Here is an 11174-nt window from a genome sequence, read left to right as displayed (position 1 = left end):
GTAAGTGTTTGCACCACTTCCCTAGTGATTGTAGATGCCCATCAGAGGTGAGAAATGCTACCTCCCAAAAGAGCACAGGTGATTTAATTGACATGCAAGGGCAGGAACTGAGGCGTGTGGGCTTAGTGACCTGTGAAAGCTGTTGTTCGTGACACATTGCATGTTACATTTCCTGGTTAAATTATTGTTTGCAGAAGCAATTGTCATTTGTCTAAACCTGGATTTCAAACAGAAAAAAGAATCTATTGCTGGTAGTTTAAATACACTATAAAGCCATGCTCTCACCACTGTCCTCTCCACCTGATGCACTTATACTGGTTGAAAACACACCTTTATGTTTATATACCTCTCTCACTCCCAAGTAGCAAGCATCCATTCCAGTGCAAGCTACCTTCAGAGCAGTATAACAAAATGCATACTCTCTTAAAATTGCACCCCTTGAATGCACGAGAATGAGCAATACCATGTTTTTAAAGACCTATTCATCCTAGTACCACATCTCCAGGACCAGCTGTCAGCAGATCTGGATGAAGTGTAAGACTGGAACAAGAACATACAATATTCCCCTGAGTGCTGTCCAATCTCACTAATCCCTACTAGAAGGGTTCTCTAAGCTTGATGTAGCTTCCATATTTAGAAATTTAGGTTACAAACTATAGCATAATTTTACCTAATAACTCATGAAGTTAGAAGACCAGATATAAATGATTGGGTTTTTTTTCATTTTTCTGCACAATTTACTATATTTTACAGAAGTCCTCTATCTGCACTTCTAATTCTAGGTTTCCCTCCTGGTATTCGAGATGGCTTATGGGTTTTCATTTCCTTCATATCTAGCTCATCACTCTCCCAATATTTCATTCTTTTCTGTCCATTTCCTTCAAATTTCAGAGGTATTGTTTTGGGTTTTTTTCTGCCATGGTGATCTCATTTTGCTCACTCATCTTAAATCTTTCTTGCTTTGTTCTTCAGTCCATAAGTGACTAAGTCCATAAGCATAAGACTCTTGCAATAACCTATGTGTAAACACCAAGATTTTTTTTTTTCAGTATGAACAGATGAGGATTAACTATTTATGTATGATTCCAGTGAGACTCTACACGTATTGTATTCTTGAATTTATTGTAAAAATGTCCCTTAAAGATGCTGAGTGCTGGGGTTTTTTACAGTTCAATTAAAAATAAATATTTACATAATCTTTGGATGACTTTAGAGATTGTTTTTATGTTTTTCCTTTTACTTCTAATTTTTTGGGATGGTAATAGTTATATATATTTAATTGCAAAACCTGGCTTAAATATCAGAGAAGATATTTAAGATGTATGTTAGTAAAGTTTACAAATTAGCACACCCTTTTTGCAAAATTTTATGTATGAAGAAGAATTTAGTTGTAACTAGGTATTATGCTGTAGATGGAAGTTTATGGCAAAATATGAAGAAAAAAGTAAATAGTGACAAGAACAGGATGTGTATAGTAAGACGATGGTGACATGAAGAAATGGTCTGGAGAGTGACAAGTCACAAAAAAAAAATTATGAAAGATTGGAGAAGGAGGAAATGAAGTTTTTGCATGAGTTTTTATTTACTCACACTAAATGCTCTTTATTAATTTCTACTGGATGCAATGCCTTTACACAGATAAAGACACTTGTTCCAGTATGTTATCTGTATTTTTTACCAACTTGCCCAGAATCAGTCATGTACAGACTGGGTATCAGATCCCTTTTGGAGAGATTTGTCACCCAATGAGTGTTATGGCCACTTACAGAAACACTGTCAAAGTTATTGGCGAAAGCAGGGATTAATAGGAATTTGCAAAAATGTGGTTTTACAGAGTTTAATGGCAAGGTTCTTGGCTCATGATAGAACCTAGGGACACTTGACTGCTTAAACAGTCCTGTCAAGGCTTGTCAGGAACTTCTTAGATCAGGCCTGAGGATGGGAGAAGAAGGCCAGAGGGATGTACCACCAGAAGACTGACCACTTCCACACAGTCTAGAACTTGGCTTGAGTCTCCTTTCCTGAGGTAGCCACTCAGAGCTTTTAATTATTTTCTGTGAGCTTTTGAAGAGGAAATAATTTGAAATCACCTGAGGTTTGCATTTCAGAGCTCTAAACCAGAGTTCTAGTATTACACCATAAATAGAGGACTGTGGGGCATTTAGGGTCTCTGTCAGAAAACATCTCTACAGGATACAGTTCTGGGAACTACCTCCAGAAACACTCTTGGCTGGTAAGAGCACGGTGCTAATGACACCAAGGCTGAGGGTTCAATCCCCATACAATTCATTAATTAAGAGTTGGACTCAATCATCCCTGTGGATCCCTTCAAACTCAGAATATTCTGTGATTCTATGATTCACACCTAAGGGGAATACAGGAATGAACACAGTATGTATGAGACTGGGATAATTAGGGGCAAAACAAGGAAGTAAATTCTTTTATAGTGCATGCATACTCAATGAGTTCACAAATAGACTCGAGGGTTTCCAAAGAGGGTCTTTTCATGCAAAAAACATGGTATTAATGGGAATAAATTAGAAGATGCAAGAAGTGGGCAGTATACTTCATGGCATAGATTTGGACAAGAGGAAAAGAATAGCAATTGTGAAGGTAAATGAGAAGAGGTTTTCATGGTCACAGTAGGAGAGGAATATAATAGGAACAAGAAATCTGAAAACATGTACAGAAACCTATGGTGATCTCTTCAAATTGAATTTGTTTACAAGAGAAAACTAAATCAGATATGACACTAGTGTGTTATGGCCTTGTGGGTTTATGCTACTGTAGAATATATAAAAATGTATAAAGGAACCTCTGTGCACTGTTCAGTATTACCATATTATCTTACTCTACTTTGCCTTTTTTTCTTTTTTCAGTTTTGGCACTATAGCAAAAAAAAAAAATTTCAGAAAAAGCAAGATAGCAAATTCCTCTTAGGCTGTTAGTCTAATAAGTGGTAGAAAACCCACCACTTGCCAATTCCCAAACTCCATTCTGATTTATTTCCTTTTTGCTCCTCTTATATGCATAGGAAGTTATGCTAAAACTAAAAATGTAGTGGAGTAGCAAATATCTATTCAGTCAAGTCTGTCAAATTCCTGTGTGGAGCAGGGCACCAGAAAGAAAATTCAGAATTTACCTGTTAGAAGAATGAAAGATGAAATAAAAGGTAAATACAAATCACTCATTCAAACAACCAAAGAACTCAAAAACAACAACAAATAAAGCATCTTAAAAACAACAGCAAAAACTCCTAAAATTGTTGGTCTCTGCTCTTTGACATACCTTTTTTTCTGCTCATAAAGAGCTTAGACAAGCATTATTGATCATCACAGGATTTCAGAGTGGTAAACCAAGACAGGAGAACAACGTTTTTTTCACTTGACAAAGCAGTCTAAAAATTTCAGAACTGTTTACCCCTGTTGGGTTGACACTGACTGGATGCCAGGTGCCCACAAAAACTGATTTGCCACTCCCCTCCTCAGCTGGACCAGGGGAGAAAAAAATATAACAAAATATTCATAGGTCAAAATAATGGCTGAGTAAGATCCCTCACCATTACTGTCACAGAAAAGATCCTTAATCCTCTTGATTAAGGAAAAAAAATTATTAACAATCAAATCAGAGTAGGGTAGTGAGAAAATAAAATACCCCAAATCTTAAAAACACCTTTCCTCCAGTTGTCCCTTTTTCTTGGTCTGAAATTCACTCTCAAATTCTCTACCTTACCCAAGTGACTCAGTGAGACAGGGAATGGACATTGCAGTCAGTTCGTCACATATCATCACTTCTTCCTTCTCAGGGGAACTCCTCACACTCTTCCCTTGTTCCAGTGTAGGATCCCTCCCACAGGAGACAGTCCTCCAGAAACTTCTCCAACATGGAATCCTTCTCACAGGCTGCGTTCTTCACAAACTGCTCCAGGGTGATCTCTTCCATGGTGCAGTCCAGGATCAGTCTGCTCCGTTGCGGTCCCCATGGGCTCACAAGTCCTGGCAGCAAACCTGCTCCAGTGTGGGCTCCTCTCTCCGTGGATACACAGATCCTTCCAGGAACCTGCTCCCATGGGATCACAGCTTTCTTTGGGCATCCACCTGCTCTGGTGTGGGGTTCTCTAGGGATCGTGCAAGTGAATCTCTGAATCCCTTTGGATCCCCATGGGCTGCAGAGGAATCTCATCTCTAGCAGCCAGAGCACATCCTTCCCATCTTTTTCACTGACCCTTATGTGTGCAGAACTGTTCCTCTCACATGCTCTCACCTCACTCTCCTTTGGCTGCAATTCTTCATGTGTTGTAGCTGTTCCCCCTTTCTATGCTATCCCACCACCATTGCTGATGGACTCAGCCTTGGCCATCAGTGGGTCCCTGTTGGAGCTGCCTGGGATTGGCTCTGTCAGACACGCCAGAAGCTTCCAGCAGCTTCTCAGAGAAGCCACTCCTGCATGGCCCCAGTACCAAAGCTTGCCATGAAAAACCAAAACTAAACTACAATATTTTACAAAAGGGTAGAACTGCAGAATATTATGTCATATCTTTCATTCATTTTCTCCTTCCTTGATATACCTCCATAAATGTGAGAGGTTGTAATTGGGTGGTTTGGTTTTTGGTGGGGCTTTTCAATATTGTCTCTTTTTGAGTTTATGTTTTTGCTTAGTTTAATCCAAAAGCACACTCATCCAAATTTAACAAATACGTTTCTGAACATAACGTCTTGTAATATGATAAAAACCAAGTAACTCAGCACACTGAATAGCTGAATGATCACTTTCTCAGTTTATCTGTAGAAACATGAGCTGCAGAGTAATCTAATTGTTCTTCAGGAAGTTTTGTTCTGAAAAATAAATTACTCTGAGAAATCAGATACCTCATCTTTGGAATCCAATTCTATTAAGATTAATAACAATATAAACCCAAAGTTTTGGGGTAAGATTTTGACTGGGAAATGAGAAATCATGAAGATTATTTTTTCTCATTGTAGTATCTTTTAGAACTGAGTCTTAGACTCAGACTGAGCTGCATCTACTTCTTCTTTTGAAAGAAAGAAATCTTGAGAATGATTTATGGGTGAGATCAAGAGAAAAATGCCCTTTTTTTTAGCTTTTTCTGTATTTCTGCTAGTGGTAGCAAAATCCCACCACCTGTCAAAAACATTTATTTTTAAAACCTTCTATTGTCTACTCAAAAGGTATTATAATTAGCAGTTATCTGTCATTTTGAAGTCTAATTAGTTAGCCTTGCATTATTATTAAATTATGAAGAGTTGAAGGTCATGTCATACATCATTTCCAAAGTAAATGTCCCCTAACTTTTTAGGACAGTCTTGAAATTTACCACTTTTACAGATATGACATTTGGCATTAAAAATTTCAACATCATTAAGTGAAGGTTTAAAAGAAAATTCCAGGTTTTATTAAGTGCATTGATTTTCTTATTTCATAAGGGTAAATTTGATTTTCTCCTTCATAACCATTTACTAAAATCACTGAATACCATGATTCACCATTTTCAAATGTTTTATACTGGCTTTTCTCAGTTACTTTATTGGAGTTGCTCCTGTGTGTTTTGAAATGATCAACACAGAAATAGGTCAGTTTACCTATCTATGCTTTTCAACATTTGCCCAGCCATATTTGATTAACAACGCAATTCCTCTGCTCCCTGCCCCACCAATTACAGAAGCAGGATGCTCAAATGGCAATGGAAGCCCTAGTGATTTTTTGTGCTGGAACAAAATACACAGTGAAAGTGTCCAGAGAGCAGACAGTCTCTGAGGTGTAAAAAAAACAGAGCTGTGGGACACAATTTCCAAAAAGACATGGGGAGAGGGCTCTGGGTCATGGGAGAAAGATGGGAGCCTGCACCATGCATGTCTTACTTGTGGGTGTCCCCAGGTAAGTAACTGTCTTGTGGAAGGAGGAAATCGAAGTCATCAGACATTGCCTTCAGGTTTTACACCCCACAGCTTTGGTCAGTCACTGCTAGGCCCCCTTATAGCCTTGTCTGGGGAGTTTTGGCATGTTCAGGGAGGAGACAGAGATGAGAAGAAGCTCAACAAACCAAGTTTCAAAGTGATAAATCCAACTGCATGTCAATGTGGACAAATATTAGAACTCCTTCAAAAGAAGGTTGGCATCTCTTCCCTTTCTATCTTGACAAACTGACTCATGTCAAGTGTCTTGATTGACTTGAGCAAACATTTCACTAATTATTCCAGAGCTATGGTCCATTTGGGGGGTCAGCCACTTCTTTGATTGCTACAGCTGAAATGTTGCCACTGAAGATTTTTAACTGGTTCTAAGCTTAGATATTATGATGGAAAATAGGGCATACATCAAGGAATATTGATATTACATTTTTCTCAATTTCTAAATGGAAGTAAGAAATGGAAGAAATAAAAGTTTAAAGCTGGGAGACCTGGGAAGAAACATGATTTTTTTCCTAATGCAAAGGAAATTATAGGCTATTTCAGTGACTTGGAAAGAAAAAAAAAAAAGACAGCACTGCCTTCAGAACTCCATAAACCTTATATATAGGGCCCAGAGATATCAATCTGAAACCCAGAATCTGACATCTGCTGCAGCCTCTTTGCTTTGTAAACACAAGCTCATCTTTTCACTTGCTGTAAAACAAAAACAAATGAAACAAACAAAAAGAATAAAAAAATAACAAACAAAAATGCCACCAAAACCAAAATAAAACAAAACAAAAATCAAAACAACCAAAAAAACCAAAAAACAAACAAACAAACAAACAAAACAACAAAACTAAATCATAATCTCAGATAAATCTCAGTTTAAAATCAAAATTAGACTCAGGTCAACTTTAACATCTCAGCTTTAGGCAAGAAAAGTAATATTAGGTAAATATATAAGGGCATAATCTTTTTTGCCTGTGGCTAGTGCATAAAAGGTTTTTTTTTAATGCCATGCCAAAAGTAAATGCAAGATTAATAATGTAGGCCACCCTAGAAGCAGGGAAAGCTAAGTCTCCATGCATCTCTGTTTAAAAAAGAAAACAGGCATGCTGCAGAGCCTAATGTAGCTCTCCATCTGCTGACCTGAGAGGCTGAGGATGACATGACTGTGCTGAGTCTCCTTTTTCTCCATATGATAAATTTGAACTAAGTAGTTTTTGGCATTGTCAGGAGAAGTCAGAGTCAAAGCAAGCCTGGTTTATGTCTTAGGCCTAGACAAGCAGGGAAACCAGGGAACAGCCATTAATCATCAACAAATTGCAAAGCAATCACAATGCCCAGACAAAGGTAAAATCAATTACAGTGACAATTAAAGTGGTCAGATATCAGACATGAAAGCTTTGCAGTTAATAATGTTGTCATACAAGACAGTAGACTGTAGCCCTCCAAACTTTCAAGCAAAATCCTAAATTTTCCCTGGAAGGAATAAAGCTATTAGGTAATAGAAGTTATTTGGATAATAAGTTAACCCAAAAGTTATGTATAGAAATTAAACTAATGAACTAATCTTCTCCCTTGCAAAGAATGACTGGTAGTTAAAACAACAAAAATACTGAATGCTAAAAGTCCTTCAATAATGACAGTTTCTTTTTACTGCTATTGTATCACAATAGGAAGAACAAGTAATTGGCAAGCTCATTTTCTTTAAACTGAGTAATAATAAGACAAAAGTGTGGATTTCTGCAGCAGAAAAAAAAATGAAAGGAGGAAGGTGAGATAAGCATTGATGATCAGGTAGGAGAGAAAAAACTGTAAACAAGTCATAGGCTCCAACCTGGCTAAAACCTATGTGTAGGTTTATTATTGAAATGAAAACCTCGACAAAGAATGTTGTAATGTGGAGTGTGCCAAAACCACTCAACAGAAGAACTACCACAAAAACCAGATTAAATAATGCAACTAGTACCTGGAACCTGCCTAGAAAGTTTGCTGAGGGTCAACAACATTCTCTGTGAAACAATTTAGACTGCACAGGTGAAAGAAGAGCAATTCAGCAACAAAAAGATTAGAAAGTCCAGTGAAATATTCACCCTGAAAACAATGTCCAGCCAGCAAAATCTGCGTTATATGTTGATACAGATAAAGACATATGTTCTCACTCTAGATTGCAGTGTAATGTTGGAACAACTTGACCTCATTTTAAAAGAGCTAGCTCAGGTACTGGAAGCAATATGAATGCTATGCTATGCTGCAGTATTTATTCTGCAAGGGCAAGTAGAGCTCTGTGCTTCTGTCGGTGGCTTTCTTCTAATGAGTTTGCTTGCTATTTGCTTATCAAAGCAATCTAGTTCACTGACAGCTATTTCCAATAACTCTGCAGTCTTTAAAAGGTACACATATCCAGATATCACAATAATGTAAGACTAAAACAAATGCTGTTGAGACTATACTACCAGTTTCCTATCCATTAAGAAAAAGGTTAATGAGAAAATTCTACTAAGACAGCAAAAATAAGAAAATAGTCAGAAAAACTATGTGAGGGCAATATCAGCGACCCAAAATGATTGTCTCTGTTAAAGGCTGAAAATCACACGGACAAATGAGTGGGTCAGTTATAGTCTGTGAAAAACATTTCCTGGGAGAAAATGGTCTTTGGCCTGATTTCAGTTCTCACTACCAACTCCTCGAGAGAATTGAAGTTGGTCAGCCCAGAGAAGAGAAAGTTCTGGGGAGACCTTAAAGCAGCTTTCCATTATCTGAAGAGAATTGAGAGAAGCCTAAAGAGACTTTTCACAAGGACACGTAGCTGTAGGACAAGGTATAATGGTTTTATGCTGGAGGAAAGTAGGTTTAGACTAGATATTAGGAAGAAATTCCTCAGCGCGAGGATAGTAAGGCACTGGAACAGGTTGTCCAGGGAGGCTGTGGACTCCCCATCCCTTGGAGATCTTCAAGATCATGTAGGATGGGTTTCTGAGCAACCTGATGTAGTGTAAGATTCCCTGCTCCCATCAAGGAGGTTGGAACTAGATGATCTTTAAGGTCTCTCCCAACCCACACCCTTCTATGGGTCTATGAATTTCTTCCCAGCAACACATAAAACTTGTGAAACTAATCTTCTGAAATTTAAAATAGATTTTGTCCATTTAAATAGCAGTTTATGGTATAGTCGGTCATTCTAGCAAGGGAGAAGTCTTACTTGTGGTGTCCAACATGGCAAAATTCACTCTAAATAGATAAAATTCAGGAAAAACAGAAGAAACTGAACATCAGACCTTATAATGGAAATTGCCAGTCATCCATTTCTGTCACACAAACATACATACACACACACAAAATCATAAAATAATCAATGTCTGTATTTTTTTATTCTTTCCTATAACACAACACAATTTTTACTGTATAAGCAGCCATGTGAACAGTAGGCATTATATTATTACATGCACACAGCTAACTCACACAAAAATGGGGTCTGAAACCTTGAGTAAATTCCATTCCTCGCCACATGTTCTTGTTGCATCAAAAAGCAATTGGAAAATGAAAGGAAGAAGCAGTGCTATACAGCTAACTAAAATCCAAATAGATTTCTTTGAAAATCACTAAAACTTTAATAATCACAATCAAAGCAAGGCTAGAAATACAGACAGAGGGAAAAGATAAAAATAAAACTGGGAATGGTGAGAAAGAAGGAAAACTCAGGAATAAAAATAAAATAGGGGAATAAAGGAGAGTGAGGGCTAGAGAAAGAATAGAGGGGATCAGCCAAATGTACAGGGAGAAAATAGGGAAGGAGATAGAAAAGGGAAACAACAGAAGGGAGATGGAAAAGAATAAGACACAACTAACCCATTTATTATAATTAATCCAATTTAAGAGCTATAAAGAATTATATGAAATCTCTAGTGTATGGTACTAATATTCATAACTCAACCTTGCTTTTGCAAATTTTTAAAGGCTAAGACATATACAATTGTTTAAGGTGTAGTAAACTAAAATAACCTTTTTAGTTAGTATCCCATTTTTGCAAAATCTAGATAAATTCAGCATCTCCATGGAAAAACATGAAAACAAAGGCATTTGTTTGGTTAATTATGTCTGTAAACTAGTCAAATTTTGCAAGTCTCTGTCAGTAAAAAGATATCAAGCTTTAATATACAGCTGCAACATGACATGAAAATGTTGTTATTGTAGCAAAACGAGTCAAGATGGGACACATACTCTAATCTGAGTTTCTATTTTTACACTGTGTCTATTTAATTGGTTTTGTAGATAGTTGAAGTAAAATTTGTGTCAGCTTGGTAGCATTAATGACTACAATCTTAACTGAAGGAATCCTGATACTTTAGTCTGATTGAAATGTGGCAATATCCATTTCACTCAAGAGGCCATGATTTTGTCATTTGCTGTTCCTTAGTCTTAACCTACAGCAAATTCTCCTAAATTGTTTTATGTAGAAAGGAAAAAAGATCTGTGAAATGTCATCAGCTTGTAAACTATTTGCTGAAGGAAAACATAAAATAGGCCTGCTGAGTGTACACTATTTCTGCATTTTGTTCCTGAAATTAGGTAAGAAGACAGTTTATAGCTAAACAAGGTATGTCCTACTTAGCAATTATATGATGCCATAATCCTATTTGCTGGGGTAAAATCCATTTTTATGGAGAAACAAAGAATATGTAGACATATATACTGATGGCATATAAAACATCCCAATACACAACATACTACTAAAATCAACTTGCCACTTTGAGTTTATTGTTTTCTCACTAGCATTCACTTCACATTTTTCTGTGAGACGCTATGCAAATTCAAGATGAGTTCATTTCACAGTGTTTGTGAAAGATCCAAACAAGCAAACAAGAGACACACAAGCACATTTTAAAATGTGATCAAATTTGCCAGTTAAATAGGAATTTCTAATCTCTGAAATTTAGTTGGTGTGGCCATTTTAGACAAGGACCTATGAGACATTCTGTTGAATGTCAGATACCGATACCTAAATAATAATGTCATGTCTAAAATCTTTTTTCAGCTTTTTAGAATACACAGCTTCTCAGCCCTCTAGCCCTCTTCCATGTTAGAAGAAACCTTTTTCAACACACTGTCAGGATATCATTTCTGCGAAAGTGGAAAAGTACATATTCTGGTGTATTTCACAGTGCAACAGAATTATTCACAGTAAATCCTGGGCCTTGTCAACTTCTTATGTCTGTCTAGCTATATAAAACATAATTCATTTGGCCCTATCCTAATAGA

Source organism: Sylvia atricapilla, chromosome 3 (assembly GCF_009819655.1).
Source record: "Sylvia atricapilla isolate bSylAtr1 chromosome 3, bSylAtr1.pri, whole genome shotgun sequence".
NCBI classification, from domain to species: Eukaryota; Metazoa; Chordata; class Aves; order Passeriformes; family Sylviidae; genus Sylvia; species Sylvia atricapilla.
Note: the sequence above shows the minus strand (reverse complement) of the source record.